The following is a 25,580-nucleotide window of genomic DNA, read 5'->3' as shown; positions in this document are numbered from 1 at the left end:
GAATATTTCCATTTATTTTACACGGAAATAAATGTTGGGCAATGCATGTGAAGTACTGAAATATTCTTTGTACAAAAAAAAGCATAAAGAAATGTCTGAATTTATTGCTAAATATGTTGATACAGCAAGTCACCAATATTATATAATGTTAAATATTTGCTACTGAGTTTGCAATCAAAAATGTTTACAACAACAAAGAGCAACAAACGAATTTGCAATTACTTAAATGGTTGAGTACAATATGGTAAAAAAAAATTGATACCATTAATGAACGGAAACTGATTGCATTGACTGGTTTGATATAAACCAAATTTTAAGCAGATAATTATGTAATTAATTGAGGTAGTATTAATTTTTGATATACGAGTAATATTAAAGTTTCAATATCTTTGCAATTAAATTACATGGCGAATATGATACTACAAATTTATTTTCTGTGTCGCGTAGCTTTTAGCATATGCTAAGTGAAATCGCGTAACAGGTCGACAAATATTTTCGTTCACTTCTACATAAAAAGACAAGATGAGTGGCGCGTGCATTGCCAATACATTTCTTCACTGTGTATATGATTTGCAACATTACTGGAATGTAGGAATTACCACAAGTGTAGCAGGCAGCTTGACTGTCGCTATACATCATATGGTTCATTATTGTCTGTAAAAAAGTACTAAGAATATGCGCAATAATTTTGGCCTATTATTGCTGTCGTGCCATACTACTGCTACATAGGTGGTCAATATGTTGATTTTCTTTCTGTAGATCAAGAATATAATAATATAAAATTAGTAAGTTTAAAGTATCTCCCAATAGGTCTGTAATGCTTTATATATCAATTTAAACAGTTATTTTTATTCAAGCAACATTAATTAATTGATTACGCCGATAGGTGGTGAGAAAGGTATTGTCAAATAAAAAAACTTTCCATGCAAGCACTTGATTCCGATCGTTCAGTTTGTATGGCAGCTATATGTTATAGTTGTCTGGTTACCTTGTTACCTTAGACAATAAACCTTGCTAAAATTCGTAAAGATATCTCGTAAAATACAAAGTTTTCCATACAAGGACTTGACTTTAATCGATTGGTGTGGGTGGCAGCTATATGCTATGGCAGTCCAATCTCGGCGGTTCCGACAAATCAGCAGCTTCTTGGTAAGAAAAGGACGTGTCCAAAATTTCAGATATCAAAAACTGAGACACCAGTTCGCGTATATACAGACGGACAAACGGTAAGATGGACGACGGACAGAAATCGTCCTGGCTCGTCATGCTGATCATTTAAACATATATTTTATAGGGTCGCCGTCGGTTCCTTTTGAAAGTTACAAATTTCGTGGCAAACTTAATATACCCTGTTCAGGGTATAATTAGAAAGATAAGAAATGCATAAAGTTATTCAAAAACCTTAAAGAAAGTATGCAAATTATTAGATATTTATACATAATCGTACATTAATGTCTTCCTTATAGCTTGTTTTTTTGCTTAGCCTGAGGCTAAAATTTGTAGATTATAAAAAAATAAAATTTTTAGACAAGAAATTTTTTTTTTGGTTTAAACTCTTCATTTATTTAAAAATGACCGAACTTGACGGTTTTTGACTCAAATTTAATTTTAACGCTTAAGGAAAGCATGTTGTCGCTTAAGACTTCTTTTTAAAACTCCAATAATGACCACACAATTTTTTTTAAGTTGATAACTTTTAACTGGCTAGAAAGAGGACTCTCCACAGCTTTACTTTAAAATTACCGCCTAGATGTTAAAAAAAAATTCTTTTGCCAAAATTTTCAAAATTTTTTTTTATAATCTACAAATTTTTCCCTCAGGCTAAGAAAAAAAAAATAATTTTTTTTGTTCCACCCTAATGTATAATATATAATAATGCATATATATATATCTTGATATGAATTTATAAACAATATTATGTATTAAATTTGTATTTGGTCTCCTTTTTCAGGTAAGTTATATGGTCATACATCAAAAACCCATCTCGTTTAATCACAGTAAGTAAGAATTAGTAAAAAGTAATATCAATGACATTAAACTCACAGTAGACACGACGGATCTCAGGTTTCACGAGGTTTGGCATGAGCCAATCATAATATTTAGTTCCTCAGCAATTTCTCTAATGGTAGTTCGATGATTAGCCTATACTATTTTCTTCACTTCATTTATGTTTTCGTCTGTTGTTGACGTGCTTGGGCATCCGGCACGCTCTTCGAAATATTTAATGGATATACAAAAAATACTTTAAAAAGAAAAATAATAATTTTCAGCGAGTTATTCACTATTTCCCAATATTACCAAAAGGACTCCTCCGCTGACACAGTTATCAAGGTCTTCACTGTAGCTCAAAACAAAAAATATATAAAAGCTAATTAATCTGGTAAGTCATGCTTAAATAATAACCCACCCAATATTAAAATGGCCCAACATAAATGGCAGACTTTGAAAACAACACGAAGAAAGTTTAACTTCGGTTGCAATGAAGCTATAATACACGTCACAAATACAAAAGATTCCTTACAAGAACTTGATTTTCATCGGTCAGTTTGTATGGCAGCTATATACTCTCACTGAAAACATAATCCATGCTATATTTCGCGGAGATGTCTCGTCAAATGAGTAAGATTTCATATAAGCACTTGAATCCGATCGTTCAGTTTGTATGACAAGTCTTGAGGAGGAAAGGACGCGTGCAAAATTTCAGATCAATAGCTCAAAATTTGAGAAGACGGGCTCCAACCTCAAACCCCGTTTTCTACATAAATGCTTTCATAACTACAAAACATTGGGCCACACTCTCTCCAAACCTTTTTTATCCAGTTTTTACTGTACCAACAGACACACACATTCACAACCAGGTATATTTACACGTCATATTAAAAGCTTAAAAATAATTCCTGCGCAGACAATAACAACACCGACGCACAGCTAAACAAACAATGCGCCTACCGTTAGCCGGTGGCTTTACGCTCGAATTATGTATTTTTTTATTATCTTTATAAGTTTGTTGGGCCTATTGATTCTGTTGATTTATGAGCGCTGAGAGACAAACCAACAGCAACGAGGCAAAGCTGGGCAACGGCACCGCTAGTAGGCGTGGAAAACCGCAAAAGCTGGCCGACAAAAAGAATTAAAAACAATAGAAATGAAACAAGTAAAGAAGGGCTAAGTTCGAATGTAACCGAATATTTTATACTCTCGCAAAGTCAAGCGGTATACTTGTTTGGGATTTCTTTATATATTTTACTTGATTTGCATTGTGGAAAGTGAAAGAATCAGATGGAATTTAAAATAGTGTTATATGGGAAATAGGCGTGGTTGTAATCCGATTTCGCCCATTTTCGCAAATACAATAGAAATATGAGAAGAATTTTATGTACAGAATTTAGTTGAAATTAATCAAACAGATCTAAAGATATAGGTTTTCACCGGATGGACAGACAGTCACCCGGATTTCGACCCGTTTCTTCACGTTGATCATTTATATATAAATAACCCTATATCTAACTCGATTAATTTTAGGGGATACTCGTACAAACAACCGTTAGGTGAACAAAACTATTATACTCTGTAGCAACAGGTTGCGAGAGTATAATAATTTACCTATATAGAGACCAAAACAACAAGAATAACAAACAAAAGTATGTGCTCAATATCCTGCGCTGATCAACAAAGTGCTCGGAGCTATTTCGCTGCTGGTCGGCGCAAATTTAGCGCTTCCTTTTTTTGCTTCTACAAGCGTTTTATAGGTAGTTGGCTTGTTTGTTACACATGCATGCTTAGCAGTTTTAATTTACTTTTTGTTGTTCTTGTTTGTTGTATTCATAGAATTTGTTACCCTTGTTGCTGTCATTGCTAAGTCATTCATATAAAAGTGGCGAAAAGTGTAGAGAAAGCGAGAGCGACAGCAAGAAAAACTGCTGTGCGAGCATAACGGAAGTAGGAAGGTAATAGCGAAAAAATTAATGAAAGGAACAACAAAAGTGGCTGCCAGCTACTTAACGAACTAAATACTTACTTACTTACACATTTTCCAGGCAACTTCTTTCCTACTCAATTATGTGCATATGTATGTATGCACGCTTACGTACCGTTAACTTGCTTAGCAATGCTTCGAGAAATTTGCGGTGGCGTTAAATGTGGGCTGACATACTTTCTTTAATTGTTATTTATTAAGCTTTTCGGCAGTTTTGTACAGCAGCGCACATTGCTAAGATATGAGTGTATACATATATATATATATATGTGTGTGTGACGTGCTAACTGCAGCTCCGTGTTTGAGAAAATTAATGGAAAAAGTTCGACATGAACTCTCCGGGCGTATTTAATTTGATAAATTACTTAATTCGGCTTTCAATTTATAAAGTACTGTTAGATATTTTCCATATAACAATTTAGCCGCTTGCTTTATTCTCTTTGATATACGTTAAATATTTTTAATAGAGCGAAATATAATAGATCAACTTCTTAGTGAGAATAATAGAGCAAATACCTATCTGAATAATAACGGTAATTTGGTATTGCAAGCTGCAATAAATCCTTTTGATTACGGATTACTCTAACGAGTATATATATTACAGTGGGCCAACAAACAAAAAAAAAAAATAGCAAAAAACAATATCTAATTTATGGCTTAAAAAAGGTCTATATTCACAGAAAAAATATTCCTGACATCTAAAATTGTTTGCATAATTTTAAAAAGCAGCGGTGAGCATTCAAAGTTTCTCACATATTTAACAACATCTGAGTTAATGGTCGAAATCATCAATATAATTACTGCAACTTCGTAGTTTTCGTATATACAAGTATGTACATATGTATATCATTTATAAACCAATGTCGATTAAAATGACAAATATATTAGCATTTCACTGTTAAACATACAAAACATAAAAATTGAAATTTTTATTTTCTTATTTTCTGATTTGTCTCTAAATATTTACTGGCCACAAAACTTTGAACTTTCTACCACGTTCGTGAAAAAACTTCAATTATTTAACCTTAATCAATACACGCTGTCTTCCCGAATAAAAATAAAGTTTAAAATTAAATATATTTCTAGCAAAACTGTTAACAATGACTCTATTATACCATGCAAAATAAAGCGAAAAAGTGAAGACTTGTACAAACACCAGCTCACAAGCTAACAAGCAGCACTCAATAAATCAAATATAAAAGCGTTTTTCAACTTTCGACAAATCTACTTCAAACTTTTAACATAACTATCATTTCATATCTCAATTCCAAGCATTTACGAAAAACTTGCGATATTTTACAACGCCCTACTCGCCCCTTTTACACTTTCCTAGCTATCACTCTCACACAATCACACTCTCTTTCGCTCACTCCCGCCATTGTGCACTTGCTCACAACTCACTCAATTAATAGCTGTGTGCATTCAAACAATTTAACTTTCCATCTTAAGCAAAGATAATACCCTTAGCTTGCCAACACACAAACATTCACAGGCGAACACTTAGAGACGAACACACCTGTGCGCACGCTTATACCTTTCAATTGCTAACAACAAGTTTTTTGCCTCTGATTTCCACTTCTCGGATTACTTGAAGTTTTACAAACTAGCAAAAAACTTTTCTCATTCCACGCACTAACACACCTGATGGCATTGTGCATTTGTGTGGCTGTGTGTGTGTGTGTGTATATATGTGTATATGCAAATAACAAGAGCCAGCACTCAAGCGCATATACATATGCAATATGCATATATATATATATATATATACATATATTGATATGTTATTGTTGTTGTTGTGTGCAGTTGTGCATGCAAAACACTTTCCGATAAGTCAACAGCAGCGGCAACGGCAGAAGCAGCGGCAGCAGCTGCTGCATGTTAAACTTCAATGGTAATCTTATGTGAGCGCATCAATTTAGCTAAAGACATAATCACTAAGTATGTCATAATCTGCATAAAATCATCAGCAGCGCATTATAAGCTCACCATGCCTACATACGCACTTATATACATATATACATATATAGATATATGTGCATAAATTTCACATATAGTAAGGTATAGTAAGATATAGTAAGTTATAAGTAATCCTTGTAGCTTTGTATTAGTATGGCTAAATACAGCAGCAAACAAGCAAAACCGTCATTATTAAATATCATAATAAGCTTCATCGTAGTTCTTGTGTCATCTTTATTTTATATGCTTCTTACTGAGTTGCTATGCAGTTTTTAGTTATTCATCATGATCTTATGGCAACTTATTACACATTTACATGCCGCTACATACAAACATATATACGCCTGTTAGCTGTCAGAAAAGTTATGCATAATATTTTATTTTGAAATATTCAAGTAAATATTCATATGTATGTACTGTACGTGGTACATATTTACCTGTTAGTATATAGTCTTATGCAAGTGGAAACTTATGCATACGGATATATGGTACATACAACAATGTACTTCTTTAATTTCTCAAGTTTATAGAACAGCCAACAAATAGGTTCTAGAGAAGTTCTCTGCATATTTAGTGTGTATACGTTAACGTAAAAAAATATTATAAATATGTAAAGTTATGGCAATTTTAAGAGTGAAGTCTGACGGCAACAAATGTTACGCATACGTCATGTACAACTTGCAAAATTACTTAAGGGAAGTGCATTAAAGACACATATTTAAAAGGTATGTAAATTCATGTGTTTTCAATTTATATTATGTAAAATTTTCTACACACCAAAACATTCACTAACTAGTAGTATGTAGCTGTTAAGCTAAATAAAGTAGGATATGAAAGCAGGCTCAAATTATAACCAAAAGTTTAAAGTAAGCCAGCACTTAGTTTGCATACACTAAGCTGATGGAAGTGGCTCAGTTGTGCGTAAAATATCATATGACCCCAATTTGTGTAAAAAATATCCATCAAATCCGGCGTCTACTAAAATAAAAGTTCAAAATTATTTTAAAACTTAAGGCGGCAGAAACAGACAATTACGGTGTTAAAAAATATTAAGTATATGTTGGTGGTCTTGAACAGAAGAATTTTACAAAAGGAAGCCCAAGCAATAGCACAAAAATTTAAAAAAAAAGTAAAAAAAAAATCAGTTAAATTCAGTTTTACCGATGCTGTATTAACTTTCATGCAGGTGCCAGTGCACTTCTTACAGCAGCTCTATATATAACAACATTACCGGCCAAATCTTCCGATCGAAAGGAAAAAATTTACTAATTCTTTCTAGCGTTTTTGGATATAAGCAACATACAAGGTGAATTTAGATAGGCAATAAATATCTTCTATGAAGAGCCTTATTATGATTGGGAAGGAAGGGCCAGTTTATAGTCGTCCGATCTGAACAATATATTCTACGATTGTAACGCCTTGGAGTATAATCTATGCCAAATTTCGTAAAAATATGCTGTCAAATAAGAAAAATTTCCTTTCTCTTACCAAAGCATTGCATGCCCAATTTACTTAGCAACCAAAAGTTCAGTAATATCCCTTTTCGTATTGTTTGGACCTTAGTTTAACTCTAAAAGGGAAAAAAGCACTCGGCAAAAACATTTTCTCAATAAATCTTTTTCTGTCCATATGGTTATATAATAAAATATTTATAGTACATAAAAAAAACGTTGGCATTTTGGATAGAAAACGTACTCGGTGGCCTTCAAGAATCGTATAAATTTTCCGAGAGTAGAAATCAGCTGCAGACTTTAAAGCTTGCATATAGGTTTGGCTTGTTCTTTGCAAATCCTGTTATAAAGTTGCTATTTCAACTAATATACTCTTTTTGTTACTAGAAATTGAAGCCACGATCATAAGGGATGACACAGAACCAGGGTTGCGAGTTTTTTAATTCAAAAATTTGGGATGAAAAAAAAAAATTATTTTTTAATACAAGACGTTTGGGATTAAAACTAAAATTTTTATTTTTTTATCCAAGATGTTTGGGATTAAAAATTTAAAATTGAAATTAATACTTTTTGATGTGAATTGTAAAGCAAGTTCTTTTTTTAATTCTTAATTATATTCTTCCGATTGAAATTTTTCTTTTTTATCTTTAAATCCGGTAGTAGGAATTAAAAATTAAAAATTAATTTTAATCCGGTTTTTGGGATAAAATTTTTTTGTATTTTGTAATTCCAAATACGGAATTAAAAAATAAAGAAAAATTTTTAATTCAAATATTAATTCAAATGTTTTTTTAATGCATTATTTGCAACCCGATACATAACCAATCACATATTCGATATTGATATAATCAGACGTGCGGAGCATGTCATTCAACCACATCTTAATGGCAATTGAAATAATCTGAGCCATTTGGAATTCTACTATGAGAATTTTACTGATTTAATCTCCACTAGTGGTTTGACGAACATGATATTAAAAGTATAAAACCATAGAGTACCGTCTTCAAAAGAATAATATAAAGAGTTTAATTGTTTTTGAGGCTTTCTTCTTTGCTGCATAACCTAATTGATGCAGCAACTTGGAGGCAGTCACCCTTAATTATATGTAAAAATTGAGTGCCAACAGACTACTTTAATTCTTTATTATAATATTAATTTTTCATTATATAACTTAATTCTTCATTATATAACGAATATTGTATTTTTATGATATATTTCACAAAAATTATAGATTTTTACTCAAAATATCGATTTTTAATACCTGAGTTTAACCCTGACTACACCACTTTTTTGAAAGCTTAAGTGCTTACACAACAAATGCTTACATATGTGCACACGAATACACACATAAAATAGGTACTTTTACTATAAACTTCTACTTCACTACTTTGTTACATTACGTTACGTTATGATAATTTATGTTATGTTACATTATTCAAGATATGCTATATTATGCTATTCTTATACTTACACTACCATATGTTGGATTCTGTTAAGTTATATTACGTTACGCTATATTATGTTCGGTGTGTTACGTCACATTATGTTATATTATTTAATGAAATGTTATGGTAGCTTTGTTTTTTTTTTTTGTTACATTTTGTTAAGCTATGTTAAGTTAACTTACGGTAGACTATATTATGTGACTTTAGGTTATGTTGCGTTATAATAGGCTATGCTATGTCATGTCATTTTATCTTAATTTACTGCCATTAATCAACTTTCAGTCTTCATTGTAAATTTTTGATCAGCCTGAATTTTTTAATATCTGAATTTAGTCTTCACTACACATACAAGCACACATAAGTAGCGTTTATTCATTCAACTTTCGATTGTTTGAAAAACTATCTGAGCACTTTAGCACTAACGCTTGCTTGTACGTACAAATAAAAGGTAGTAAGTATAATGATGATATATACTAACATGCATTTATATATATGTAAGCACTTAGGATTGACTTACTAAGTACAAAATAGCAACATACACTAATATGAAATAATGCATACCAAGTGAATATGTGAGAGTGCTTCGAAAAAGGTCAACGCTGCGTATGAGTGATAGCACTTGGCGATATTTGGCAAGGCAAAGTGACAGATGTCTGTTAACAAGTTGAGGAAAAATTAATAAATGTTCAAATTAATTGAAATATATGCTTTTAAAATGCATGCAAGTGGAATTACTTGCAATTGCAAGTTTTAAATTTGCACGTTGATATACAGCAAATAGCAAAAGTGGGTCATATGTGGCTACACCGTGAGCAAAAATTTATCAAAATGAGAACTTGAAAAGGAAAATAAAAATAATATAAAAACCAAAAAATTAATAAAATATATAAATAAATACAAATATTTTTTAAATGAGTGTAGTGATACTTTAGTTTAAAAAAGTCCAAATATATATTTCATAAAGCTATGTTAGGCTTTGTTATGAAATACTGAACTATATTTAATTATAATAATTATATAATTATTTATATATTTATTTAATTTTGAAATATTGCAGTTTTCAATGCACTATTAGTACTTTGTTATGTATTAGTAAAGACACATATGTTATGTAAGGATATGCTATGTTTAGTTCTGTAAAATCATGTTATATCGTAAATATGTTTTAGTTATTTTACGTCATATTTCATAAGTAAAATACAATAAAATGAAAATATATGCTACCTCAACAAGCTTTTGATCCAATTGCGTACATTTTCTAACTAAATTTTAAATATTTTCCACAATTTCAGCTGGCTTACTGGGTAAAACTATATATCTTATACTCTCAAGCGTGACATGATAAAAATATGCTTTTGTCTAAAGCATTTAACTTTCATTTAGCCTCTGTCATGTTTTACATTTACTAGACAACAAACCTGCCACTGACAACTTGACCGCATACACGCTTCAAGCAAATAACCTTTTTTGAATATGTTGTACGATTGTGCGTTTGTAGTATTTGAGCATTAAGTTTTACTCTTTATATGCCTAAGTTAGCACAACTTTTTAGTTTTTCCACATATCAACATTTTCAAGTTGAGCAAAATCTAATTAAAAACTGCAACAACAAGCATAACTGAACTTTTTCAGATAGTAAAAATATGTCTAAATAAAAAAAGAGCACAAGAAGAGCTAACATGAAGGCTTAAATAGTGATTATAAATGATAATGCATATGTATTTGCATAGGATCAACGTTGCATATGAGTAATGACACTTGGCCATGTATAACATAATTCTTGAAAGGTGAAATAATAACATAATAGGTTTTTCTGAAAGATATAAAAATTTTAAATACGTACATAATACGTAAATTTTTAATTCCTTTTGTAATTGACTTTCTTGATTTAAAAAATAATAATTTTTATTAATCTAATTTCAATCAGCATTTTCCTTTATCAAGGAAAATATTTTCTGCCCAAAAGCACACTTTTCATATGCTCACAAAACATCCATTATAACTGCTTACAATAGATGTGCAAATAAATAAACTGGCTTCTTGTCCGCTAATGGGAAAATAATGACGGTCATGTGCGCTGCCCAACCATAGCAATGAACATCGCACTCCTAAAGCCTCATTTTCTTAATAAATAAATAGCAACCAGCAACACTATTGAAAATATTTAACATAATATAAAATTGTAGAGATTTTATTTAATTCACTACTATAAGCATACATGTTAAGCTTTGTTAGTAATTTGTTTTCAAACAACTGAAATTATATTTGTTAGTGTATATGTGCACAGTAAATTTGCTATTCAACTCAGAGCTTCAAGTGTTTACTAATGCATTTATACATATGCCAACAGACATATTTTCTTGCTATTAGTGTATATTTTAGAATGTGAAAAGTCACCCTGTAGAAAATTTACTTAATTGGGGGTAACTTTAATCGAAGTGCTAAAATATATAATATATGTATATATTATACATGGCGCTAGACGGGTATAATATAATATGAATATAATGCTATGTTGCGTTACGGAATGTCAAAATTGTGGCATCTCCTGATGTAGTATGTCATATTATTTTAAATTATGTTGTGTTATGTTATGTAATATTAAGTTATGTTACGTTATGTTATGTTATGTTATGTAATCTTAAGTTATGTTATGCTGTGTTACGTTATGCTGTTTATGTTATGTTATGTTATGTCATGTTACGTTGTGTTATTTTACGTTATGTTTTGTTATGTTATGATACATTATGCTATGTTATATTTTGTTTTGTAATATTTTGTTACGTTAAGTTATGTTAAGTTATATAGTGTAACAGTTATGACATTCTCTGCTATATTACATTAGATATGTTGCTTTTTTTTCCTGCAGACCACTTGTGCGAAAATATTTTCATATATATGTATGTAAACTCATATGCTTCTGCGTTTTAAGTGTATTCCATATACATACATCTGCTTAGGCCTGTCTGCCACGAGTACAATGTCCTTTTTCTCCCACGTCTGCTTTTCATGGATTATTATATTGTGCCTAAGCACTCTTTAAAATGTACCAAAACGTTCGCACATACATATCTACATCAATAAATGCAAACATACATAAATTACAGTAGACACAAGCGCTCGCGTATGCAAACAAATTCAACCGCCAGAAGTACTGTTACAAAATTATTTGTTATGGTAGTCATGTGCAAAGGCACACACAAGTATGTACATATGTATGTGTACAATTTTATAGAAATTTTTATTTGCGCCTGCAGCCTGTAAATACGCAATGTTAACAGCACGCACACACACACAAGTAAACAGACATGCGTGAGTTTAGCCTATGCGGGCCTTATATACATATGTACTTTTGTTTTTATTTTACATTTTTAATGGCGCAGCGACGCATCCATATGGAAATACAAACTCCATTAACAAAAGCGGCTCACACATACATTCACTTACATGCAGACACAACAAATGGCCTATCGGCCTGAAACGTGCAAAAGTGTTTATGCATTTACATACAAATTTACATATTATATCATATATATGTGTGTATGTACCTACCCAATACATTTATATGTATTCACATGTTCAGTTTTAAATATGCTTCGAGTGCGGTTGATAGCCGTCCATTTAATATGCCTTCGCAGCAGACACCTTATTTGTACATTTAGATTTGCATATGTGTGTGTGCACAGATTACTGAGTTTCTAATTCTAGTTAGCATTTTTGTCTTCATTAAAAATTTAACAGATTTATAATGAAAATATACGTATGTACTTCTATGTTTATTTCCATGAACTAAACTTGAAAAAAAAAATATAATAGCATATCCCTAATGACTACAACTGGGATACACACGCGTATACATAACTTTATTAGAGGAACTAAAAATGTGTGAGCTAAAGTCTACGATAATGGCTTTAATAGAAGAAAACATATGAAATGTGGTTAAAATCTTGTAATCTTCTAACTTTCTGTGGAGTCAATTTTAAAATTTCATATATATCTAAAAGAAATGTATTAATGACACAGTAAAACTAAATTACATATATTTTCTTACTAAAATGTCAAACAATAAATATTCGTATGTTATGTTCATATATAATGTTGCTAATTTTTATGTTATGTTATGTTATATTACGCTAGGTTACGTTATGTTATATTTTGTTATGTTAGGTTATGTTACGAGATGTTATGAAATGTTACGTTACATTATGATAAATATGCTGAAAAATTATATGTAGAGCTAGAGTCGGTCAGTCAGTCATGGTCTGTTATGTTATGTTTTGTTATGTTATATTATATTACGTTATGTTATGTTTTGTTATGTTATGTTACGTAATATTATGTTAGATGTTGTTATGTTATGTTATGTTAGGCTATGTTATGTTATGTTATGTTATTTTAGGCTATGTTATGTCACGTTATGTTAAACTATGTTAAGTTAAGATATGTTATGCAGTGTTACTAATATGAAAGATTATACGGAGAGCTAGATTCGGTCAGTCAGTCATGTCAAAAGCTACACTCTTCACCACCGATTTTTACTCTCTCGCCCGTCTGTGGTCAGAATGAAATTTAGTGTCGAAATATTCTCTATATTAGATAACAGCAGAATGATTTTAGAATTTTAAGCCTATAAAATGATGTTTGTGTCAAAATCGCACATTTACGTTAAACTTCTTCAATTATAAAAAAACTACCTTACAAGTTTATTTACTTCCTATTATTTTTATTTTGAGATATGTTTATCTTAAATTGTCTGCATTCATTTATGAAAAGATTTTAGTTCATATGTTTAGAATAAAATACTTAAAATATTGTTAAAGCCGCGGTACAAAACTTCTTCTTTAAGTTTACTTTTTATAATTTCACTGTAAAGTATATAAATGAATTCTCATATCAAAAAATTCTAATCATAGAATATTATTATAAGCATGTGATATGAAGACTAAACGTGAAATTTCCGGAGATTTATTTTAATCCAAAATTTCAATCAAATTTGTTTTTGGAATTAAAAAAAAAATTCAAGCAATCATTATTAAGTATTTCAAATAATGCCAAAAAATATTGATTATAATATTTAGACATTGTTCTCTAAAGATACTTTCTACCCACTATCAAGATTTTGAAATGTATATATAGAGTTCTTTCACTGACAGATTTTACCACAAACAAAGGCATAAGTCGCACTAAAAATATTTACAAGTTAGAAGATTTATAATGATAAACACAAAAACATATTTAATTATTCAAGTTCTGACCATAACATTAGTATGTTTCGGAAACTAGATTATCAATATTAAAATAATTTCTAAGTACAATCTTATTGCTATCTAACGTAATTGTTAACCCTGGTGGATAATGGGTAGGTTAGATTACGAAATTTAACTTGACTGACATAAAGTAGAAAAACCTAAATTATTTAATGCAGCAACATAAACCCACATACCCCTCACGACAAACCCCGCCACTATTTAACATTTCCAACTCTTGCAAATAAGTCATTTCAACATTCACCTTAATTAAACAGAAAATTAAAAATTACCGTCATAGAGAACTTTCCACTCCGCCAAACGACCGTTTATCATGACGACTCCGTGCTTCTTCTATATTTCTGTATTTTTTTCTTTTCGTTTCACTGTAATTATTTATGTTGCGCGCCCTCGCTTGGCTTTTATGCGCTGTTTAAACAGAAAATTGCAGTTGCATATTTTAAGCGCAGACAATTCATTCACAGCAGCATGAAAAATGTTCAACGTTTTATTATAACATACATATTTATTTTCACATTTTTCCACACAGCAAATAATTCGCTTTGCCGACACTTCTTTACCGCTGCTGCAGCGCTCACTAACGCACACTTTGCCGGCACACACAGCATTCGGGCGCATAAATATGCTTCTGTGCATTTCCTTTGCTGTCACAGCGAGTGAGGAAGTTAGGGAGAGAAAAAGAGAGAGAGAGAGAGCGAATGTGAGGAAAAGGGGAGCGCTGTGTTTGTGCAGTCGAAAGTAGTTGCGCTACGTTGGCGTTAACTACACGCTGTCTGTTTGCGTGCATTTCACTTTGGCGTCTTGCTTGTTGTCGCTCAACGCTTCCGCAAGAGCATGCGACTTATCAAGCTTATTTTTGCATTTTCCAGCACTCTGATGTTTTTATGCTGGCAACTTTTGCAATTTCTAACATTTTATTTTAGTTATGTTAGTTTTTAGTTGTTGCTGTTTTTAATTTTTTTTTATACCCTGAACAAGGTATACTAAATGTGCCAAGAAGTTTGACTTAGCTTATGAGATATAGATCTGAAATTTTGCACACATTACTTTCTCTCCAAGAAGCTGCCTATTTTATGGAACCGCCGATATCGGACCAAAATAGCCTATAGCTGCCATACAAACCGAACGTTCGAAATCAAGTGCTTGTATGAAAACGTTTTTTAGTTGACAAGATATCTTCACGAAATTTAATATGGATAAGACAACGCTATAAGTTCCGCATATATTGTTTATATCGAACACCTATTGTATAATATATAGCTGGCATACAAACTGACCGCATCGAGTTCTTGTTTAGAAACGTTTTTATTTGTGAATGGTATTATACATTATGGTGCCACCGCAGTTAACATTTTTGCTTGTTTTTAGATGTTTCTATTTTTTTTCTTCATTCCCTCCCTCACCGATTTTAAATCGTGTGTCTTCGCCGATTCTGCCTTCGGAGCATTGCTTCAGACACCCATCTTATCACTTTTCCGCTTCAACTAACGGAGCGTTTTTTGATATATTTTATGTAGCTTTTCTGTTCTCTTTTTTTTTTTTTGTTTTTTTTTTGTACACCACTCCACCTTCATAGTTTGAATAGTTGTCAGCGACGCATATCCTTAGTTTGACATTCAAATATTGCTTGCCATTCATCTCGTCAACATGCAAATTTATTTTCTCCCGCTTGGCGTGCGACGAAGCGTGTCGCAGTCAACAGCATGCGTTTGACAGTACCTTTTTTTCTTTCCCTACTTTTTCCTCCTTCACAGAGTGTCTTTACTCGCAGCACTTTGCTTTGCTTTATTGCATGCACTGGCGTTATGCATCCTGTCTTTTATCCTATTTACCACTTAGCTTCATGCTACGCGCTCCTTTTTCCACACACACATGTGCTCCTTTAATGTAGCATTTTCCTTGTTAGGACACATTTATGTGCTACAGTCACAGCAGAGCCATTATTGGTGGCAGAATTGTTATGCGTTTATTTCGCGTTTTAATACTTGATTGTCACGGCTACATGAATCACTATTTGTTCTACTCTTCTCTGTAGTAGTTGTTGTTTTTGTTGTTATCAGCATCCTTTTTCATTGTTTAATGCCATGTTGCCACCTAATGTGCATTTACTTATACTTCTTTTAGCTTCACTCCGAGCACCAAGCTCATAACTGAGGAAATATGTGTGTACAGTGCGTATGAGTAAGATTTGTGCGAAGCTATTGACATGAATGTGCAAAGCAAATAAAATCGTCATATATGCTTGCGTGTGAAACAGTTGTAGACAAATAGACGCTTTGTGTGATAGCACAGATTTTATGATGTATATTTACCTGACGGCAAGCAATAAATGCAGATCACTCATACGCCCCGGTGTGCAATAGATAGACTCAATTCGCAAGCGTACACATATTTAAATATTTGAATGAGGATACGGCAAAATTACTCTTAAATCTGGCTTGTCTGGAGAAGAAGGGGATGCTTAAAGTAACTGTACTTTAATTCAGCTGCTTTTTAGTCTCTTTTGGAAAATTAGAAACATTTGTTTAGATTATAATCATATTTAGTAACATTATAACTTATGGTATGTAATATTTAAAGTCATTGAATCACTTAGTTTTATTATATATTTTAATATATATTATATTAAAATCAACCACAAGTGCGTTACATGTAATTTAAACTCAATCAAATAATGCAGGCAGACCATAAATGTGGGCAATTCGGCATTAAACTGAATAATCCAATATTATATCATGTATCATATATATATAATGTTACATTATACTTAGATGTCTTACTTACATTTTAACTGATATATACGGTATAAAGTCAAGCCGAAGTTTGAAATTCTTATATTAGGTATAAGAGGGCCGTGTATATTATTGACCAAATTGTATCCTTTTTTGGCATCATCTGACTTACTTTGACCAGATAAAGATTATAGGGTGGTTAGTGAAACCATTAACCCGATTTTAGCCATTTTTGATACACGGAATAATATTATCACTAAAATATTCTCTCTGAATTCTCATAATATATCTCACAGATCAACCGATTTTTTCGATAATAAGTCGACCATAGGCATTGTGAGAAATATATATTATATTTTTCACAAGTCAATTAATTTAGATAATAATTGTGAAACCAGTTTTTACCTTTCGCGTAGCCGGCTACTCGATTATCGATAGGCTCCAGTAACAATCAGCTGTTATACTTGCTTGTGTTTACCAATAACCCTTTAAAATTGTTACGCTGACAACAACTCGCACTTTCAACTCGATAAAGATTCAATGTAGGAAAAAAAATTTTTTTTTGGCATAATAAATCGATATAAATTAGCGCTTTAAGCGAGCCAAATTAACTTTTTTGCTAAGAGGCTATTAGGTTTTAAAAAATTTAAAATTCTCGTAGATTTGCTCAAGTTTCTGGTTCTACTTTCTTACGACATTTTCCATTAAAATTTAATTTCGATAATTTTTTTCGGCACATCACTACAATTTGCTAAGCACTATATTTCCTTGGCAAAAAGTAGCGTATTTTTTGCAATTCATCATGGATTTTTTTCATATGCTATTTTCTTTTTGATTTCAAGTTTTTGCGTTTCTAGAGACATTTTTTTATTTTTATCTCAGAAGTTCATTTTCTACTGCAATTTCAGCGGTTTTTGCATTCCATTTAAGCAATCAATAACTGACGGTATAGCTCTCTGATAACACTTCTTTGCTCTTGGTTTCATGTTAGTTACCATCAGCTGTGATTTACCTATCATTTGCTTTAAGTTTTCTTTCGCAGTCTATTAGCATTTTTTTAAGTCTTCTTTTCTATATCGATCATTCATTTTTATGCGAAGCTAATTATTTGCAGCTCTATTGTCTTGCTCTTGATTTGTCAAGTTTTCCATTTTAGTTTGGTTAATTAGAGCAGTTTTTAAAAAAAATGTTAAAGGCGTTAGCTTTAAGATAATGTAATCTCTAATGGTAAAATAAATTTTTGTCTTACTGAATATGGAATAAAAACAGTCCATTAGATTTTCGACGAAATTTAAATTTTTTTTATTAAAACATAGGTCAGAAAAACTATATTCCCAACTGGTATTGGCTTATTTTAATTATTTAATGTTCTCACTTCAATTTACCAAGCAAAACAAAAGACTTCCATACAAAAAATTCAATTAAGAAAACAAAAATAAACAATTTTTGCGAAGACAAAACAACTACAAGTTGTCCGGCTGATAATACATTAGATAATTCTGCATAGCAAACCAACTTTCTCACCAGTGCGAGAACAAAGCTAAGACCTCTATTTCTCTAGTGAATTCTTAGAATTTTTTTATAAATATTTAATTTCAATTAATTCAATACAATCTACGCAAAACAAGAAAATAAGCCCAAGCAAAGCACTGGAAATGAGAAAATCAATTTGCAGCACATTATCCCATAGACAGTTGTGTGGAAAGCATAAGCACCTCAAAGACTTAGTAAACTAAAATTTTAACTTTTTAAAATGCAAGAAAAACGTTAACTTTGATTGTACCGAAACTATAATACTCTTAACAAATGCAAAAGATTCTTTAAAGAACTTGATTTTGACCGGTCAGTTTTTATGGCAGCTATATGCCATAGTATTCCGAACTGAACAATTTCTTCGGAGATCCATGTCAAATTTTTCGAAGATATCTCGCAAAATAAAAAAGTTTTCTATACACGGCGTTGATTGTAATGGTTCAATTTGTACAAGGTACAATTCAAAAGTTCCAGGACTTTTTAAACAACGCGGCTTCTAGTGGCGCCATCTGTCTGAAATTGTTATCCCTCAATTGTGTATTCTTCAGTGTTGTCGTATAATATATATATATAATATGTCGTATATTTATATAACAGCTGACTTGTATAACAGCTGAGATATCGCGCTATATGTGACATTACATTTGTAGTGTCGGTCGAAAAATGAGCATCGAACAAAGAGCCAACATTAAGTTTTGTTTTAAACATGGTAAAACTTTTACCAAAACTCATCAAATGATGAAACAAGTTTATGGCGATGATTGTCTATCCCGTAGCTGTATTCACGAGTAGTTTAAACGTTTTCAAGAGCGACGGGAGGACTTGGAAGACGATGAACGTTCGGGCCGGCCAACAGATGTTGTGAACGAAAAAAACACGGAAATTGTGCGTGAATTCATTAAAATAGAGCCGAAATCATCGCTTAAATATATGGAATCGGAATTATCAATATCCGCAGCGTCGATTTATCGTATTTTGCCAGAAAATTTGGGCCTCAGAAAGGTTTGTGCTCGATTTGTCCCGCACACTTTGAAACAACACGAAAAAGACCTCAGAATCAGACAGATTTTTGACAAAAAATCGCATTCATATCATAAACAATTCACCCTATTCGCCTGATATGGCACCCTGCGATTTTTAGGAAACCGCTATGCTGACGTTGACGCCATCCAAAAGGCGACGACCGCCATCCTCAACGCTATACCGACAAATGACCTACAAAAGTCATTCGATAACCTTCTTGAACGTGCAAAACGTTGTATTCAGGCGGAAGGAGACTATTTTGAAGGCGACCAATAAATTTTTCAAAAAAAAAAAATAATAATATTCGTTTTTTAAAAAAAGTCCTGAAACTTTTGAACTGCACCTTGTATGACAGCTATATGCTAAAGTGATCTACTCTAAGCAAATTCTTCGGAGATTGCGCCTTTGTTTTGGCAATAATCCACGCCAAATACCTTGAAGATATCTCGTCAAATACAAAAGTTTTCCATACAAGCACTTTATTCCGATTGTTCAGTTTGTATGGCAGCTTTATGCTATAGTGATCCGATATCAACGATTCCGACAATTGAGCAACTTCTTGTGGAGGAAAGAACGTGTCTCAAACTTCAGATCGATATCGCAAAAACTGAGGGACTAGTTCGCGTATATACACACAGGCATAGGTAAATCGATTCAACTCGTCACACTGATCATTTTTATAAATACATTGATATATTTCGTTCATACTGTTTCCGACATTTCCTGCTGGGTGTTACAAACTTCGTGGCAAACTTAATATGACCTGTTCAGGGTAGAAAAAATGTGTATTTCTAAAAAAAAATTAATTTTAGTATTTTTACATGCCATTGAAATCGACGGTGTAAGGGATAATTGAAGTATTTCGAGAACTTTGAAAAATTTAAATTATTAATTAAATTGTGTTGCACAACACTGTACACGAATGTGTATATGCACTCATATCCGCACATCTAAAATATACGTATGTGTGTACTTCCATTGAATGCAAAAATCTTCGACAGTTGCGAATAAGCGAAAGCATTTCTGTATTTAAAATTCAATTAAGGGAATTGTAAACATCAAAGGCCAAAGTGGGACGGAGTAACACAAACGTTTGCGGAGTGGTTATATGAACATATATATATATACATATATGTACCATCTTTATGCTAACAATGTATTACATGCATTTCCAAGCATGTTTGAAGCGCCACTTCTCCGAAATATCTTCTTCTCATATGAAAAGCAAATAACAAAGGAAAGAAAAAAAAAATTGAAATGAAAAAGATTTTACAAAGAGCAAATGCGCACTCCACTGAGCAATACAATTTCGATTTCATATTCTTGGTATTGTGTGCAAATAATGTGAGAGCCTGAGCATATAATACAGATATGTATGTGGCAGGTACTGAAACTTGAATAGCCTTGTAGTGAAATCAACTAGTTTCATACTGTTCTATTTTACAACTGGTATGAGCCAGAAAAGGAACTAGTCAGTCATGTGTATTTTTCCATAGAAGTAACTGATATTTTGTACGAGATGAGAATTAAAAGTTTTAGTAATAAATAGATTAGGTTTGTACAATTTCAAAACACATGACAAACTGTCAAGTTGAATTTAAATTCTTAAAAATAAATTTTATTTGGATTTCCTATGGATTTGAATTAGAAGTTTTGTTCTCTTTCAGAACCAACTTTGGTAAATATGACTAATGCTTCTTAGTCTAGTTTGATTTCAGTCAGAAAATTCTGATGGTAGACTGATATTTGTACTGACTAGTGTGATACCTAACTACGGAGGGGTCTTAAGTTATTTACTGGTTTACGTAGCACATATTTGGGTATTAAGCTGATGGCCTTTAATAGATATAACAAATTATCTGCATAAAATCCCTATCATAATTTAGTTCACACACAGAAGCTGGTGAGAGTTTGTGTAACATATTTTCTTGTTTGGGTCAGCTGTGGAAATTTATAATAAAAATTTATAGAAACGCCAACAGCTATGAGGTTAATTAGGTATTGCCATAATTATAGAGTTCTAACAAAAATTAAATTAAGAATCGAGAGAGTTTGAAAATTTCAAAATTTTACGAATTCAAATATTTATAATGAAAACGTTGCAGTGTTATTTACATTGCTGCTCAAACACGAGGTTATGATTAACATTTTAATATTCGCTCTTTTACTCTATCATAATTTAATATATCAATTGCAGAATGTAACCCGCACCAGACCACTTAAACTGCGCGCGCAAATCGATTCGTTAAAAAATATTTCCTTCGAATTTTTTATGTTCGTATAAAGTGGCACAAAGCATTCTTTGCAGGTCCTGAAGTCGTCAAAAATTGGCCTCATGCGAATACAGCACTCACCTCTGTTAATGAAGATGGCATGGAAAAAGTTAAAGAAATGATGATTGCAAATCGTCGTGTCGGCATCAGAGAGATAGCAGCGGATCCTAACATTTCTAATGGATCGACTTAACACATTTTGGTTATTGTATAAGTAATAAGTGTGCCAATGCTAGGCTCGTACCAGGGGACCTGAATCTATTGCGAAAACGCCGTCGCAAAAGAAATACTTGACAACGCAGCTGGGGTTTCTGTATTCTTCAAACGCATCATTGCTGGTGACGAGACGTGGATTTATGAATATCACGTCGAAACTGTCCAACAGTCTAGCGAATGTTGCTACAAAAATGAGCCGAAATCAAAAAAAAACCAAATTCGCTAAAGAAACTGAGGTCATCATAGGCATACTTTTATAAAAGAAGGAAGGAGATAATAAAGATTTGTGTTTAAATACATGCAAATGTAGGTTTTTATCAGTTCGGTTCAAATTTGATCAAATTGTATAAAATTGTTTTATTTTTGATATGAAAAATTGAGTCGAAATTGATTATAATATCAGATTTAATTTACACAATGTCTTAACGAACCAGATAATGGAATTTTCATGGGTGTGCGGAAAAACTACTAAAGAACTGCTTTGATTTGCATTTAGAAGGGTGAAACCTTGAACTAGAAGTCTATTGTCGCAGTTGTAACTATTGTAATCCTACTGATATGGGCTTACATTATCCCTAATAAGGTAATATGTTCTTGTGTGGTTCTACATACGAATCAGTTCCAAGTATGTGAGCATGAACCAGGTTATTATTGTATAAAAAGCCGATACTTCATAATCCAACAAAATTTTTAATGATTCTGGAACCCTTAGGCTGGACTATCAACTTATAAATACAAAAAGTATATTAAATTCATTAGGAGACAAAAAAACTTTGACTTCGCCAAATCTTGAGGAGAAAATTACGTGTTTTAACATTGATATTTACTCTAAATCGACTCAGTTCGTAACGCTGGAACATTTTATTACCCATTTTTTAAATGACATTTGAAGAATATAAAAAAAAGCAAGAAATCGTCGAATTACAAGGTGGTGCAGTGGAAGCTACAAAAAAACGGTGTTTTCTGATTGACATGATTCCAACAGTTGTAGTGACCTACATAAACAAATGGAAAAAATTCTTCATTATTAAAAATTTCACTATCGGATTGACCGTTGGCAAAAAAAACCAATTATAAAATGAAATCGACTTGAAAAAAAATTTTATTTACTCCCTTTTTGTTGACTTTTCGAATTTTTTATAAATACTCAAATTTCAAGGGAATCGTTTAAGTAGAACTTCTCATATCATATCAACCACTTCAAAATAAGTAGTTTCGAGGAATACGCGTTTAAAAGGAATCGCTCCGCTCGGCTGACTTAGACGCCAATGTCAGATATGTCATAAGCTGTTTAAGGGCATATTTTTGAAGGTTTAAACTTTGAAAATATGCAAAAAAAATTGATTTTTTTCAAATTTCTAGACCATAATACCCACTTAATATGCCCTACTGCGGGTATAAAAATGTTGACAATATTTTTTTTAAGTATACAAGTATTATGCATATGAGGTCCTAACTCCAGAAAAAATTCAAAATGTCTCATGAACGCTAATTGATTTTCAGATGCCGTTCCTTTTTCTTGCCGTCTTTTTCAAAACTACGTATTCTCTCAAAAGCCCTTAAACCTTAAAAACCTGTTAACATTTTTACTAGTCTTCATTAATATCACAAAAGTTGTGCACACCGGAAAAATTCCACATTTATCGTAGCGGAATCTATAGTATAGAGCTCTATGCGCGTATTGCATTAATCCTTCTTTCTGCAACTTTTCTTTATCTCCTTTCCTCACATACGAGTATACTGCCTTTCATTTCCTGTTAATCAAGTCTTTTGATAATTTTAATTAAGACAACAACAATGCCAACAAGATAATTGACTGAGCAAAAGGGAACAACAAAAACAATAAGGCGCGAAAAGTTGCTGCAGCATCGCCAGCAACCACCGACACAATTGCAGGGAGTTGAAGCAGTCGTATTTGCCTAATTATCTGCAGAAAAAACGAAGAGGCGCAATAACAATGAAAAATTAAATGAAGAAGGCTTGGGTAAAACTCTTGCATAAAATGACGAAGTACAATGAAGTAAGAGGTTAGAAAAATGAGACAGACGAACAAACAGACAAACAGATTGCGAGTTCGTCAACTTGGAAATTTGTGCGGTCCTTAAGCTTTTTCATTGCATAGAAAATTCTACGCGTTGCTGCTTATAATTTCTTGGGTCACAATTAATATTTTTCTTTGAACTTATTTATTTATTATTATTCTCTTTTCTAATACTTAATGATTCATCTTTCTGATTCAAAATTATTTGTACCACAAAGTTATAGCACAGTAAGTATTTAACAGTAATTTTTTCTTGGCACTTGTGTATTTGGTACTTTTACAATTAAGCGCAACAAAAACAACGTCTTCGCTTGTTGATTTCCTTTTCTCTTTGTTTATGCAACACTTTGTTATGCTATGCTGTACGTTTCTCTTTCATTTTTACCATTTTACCATTTTCCTATTTTTCTCAATTTTTCCTTTATTATAAAGGCAACAAAACTTTCAAAAAGTACGCTTGGAAGTTAAAAGCAACAAAAAATCAGAAAATAAAAAATAATTACAAGGAAATGTAGGCAAATGCGACGATTGTATGAAAGGGATAATAATGTAAATATAAGTACAATAATAAAAAGTAAAATAATGTTTGCCAAAGGCTGAAAAGTACAGCAAGTTGCTGGGTATATGTTTTGACCCTTCTACCTTCCCGTACAATCCCACTCGATTAGGCAAGTTTATTAAACCTTAGAAGTGAAGAAGTTTATTGTGAATTTTTTGATTACAATTTTAATTACCCCAATTAACTTTGCAATGTGCTTTTTATGAAATATATGTAATGACTGTTTTGTAAAAACTTCGAGTTTTCCGTTTCTTACCCTCATTTAGAAATTCCACTCCACCGCTCCCTTATTACTTGTATATATTTTTTTACAAAAGTATTCGAAATTTATTTTGGGCATTAAAACGATTAACTAAACAGATTTCATATAATCCTGGTAACTTGGTATATGCACACAGCATATTCTCTTTCCAGTTTAAAATTTTGTCAGTGTATAAAGTGATCTCTGCACAAGATGTCCCTTTCATGTGAATTTTTTTATATCACAATATTCTACTTATATAAGCAGATAATGCAAGTCTCGTACAGAATATTGTATTCATAGCACAATTTTATCACATGTAAAATCGATAAGATCTTCCTCTACCTTTCTAGAAAATCATCGGTTTTTTTACTTTAGTAAAGTTTAACTTTATGGAAGGTATCGTAATTAGAACTTATACAAATAGTGTTGCTGACATAAGGCAACTCAAATCTAAAACTATAAAAATAGTTAACTTCGGGCCACACACATCGATAGTGACTCGCCAGAAGCTTCGGGGCTTAGTTGAGAGGGTCTTGCTCATCGACCATATAGTCTGGTTTTGGCACCAAATGAAGACTACCTGCTCCTGTCTATAGCAGATAATTTTGTTGGTGAAATATTCGTCTCAAGAGCAGCTTATGACAATCGATTTTCCTTGTTTTTTGCCAATAGGGACGCGAGTTTATGTTTCTATTAGAGTGGAATTACGAAATTACCTTCAAAATGGTAACAAGTTGTCGAACAAAACGGTACATATTGACAAGAGTCAGCCTAATCTAAGTATATCAGACAATATACTCCCAAGGTTAGATTCCACTAGACTTTTTCGAGTGATGATACCCTCTATACCTGAATGAAGAAGAG

The 25,580-nt window shown here is 32.1% G+C and overlaps 1 protein-coding gene across 5 annotated transcripts in view; it reads left to right on the top strand.

The window, feature by feature from the left end:
• The window catches only part of LOC106614382 (uncharacterized), a 100,385-nt gene that overhangs the window by 58,598 nt on the left and 16,207 nt on the right, over positions 1-25,580 (top strand). The window lies entirely within an intron of this gene.

Source organism: Bactrocera oleae, chromosome 5, assembly GCF_042242935.1.
Source record: "Bactrocera oleae isolate idBacOlea1 chromosome 5, idBacOlea1, whole genome shotgun sequence".
Classification (NCBI taxonomy): Eukaryota; Metazoa; Arthropoda; class Insecta; order Diptera; family Tephritidae; genus Bactrocera; species Bactrocera oleae.
The sequence above is the reverse complement of the archived record's forward strand: the minus strand, read 5'-3'. Positions and strand labels throughout refer to the sequence as shown.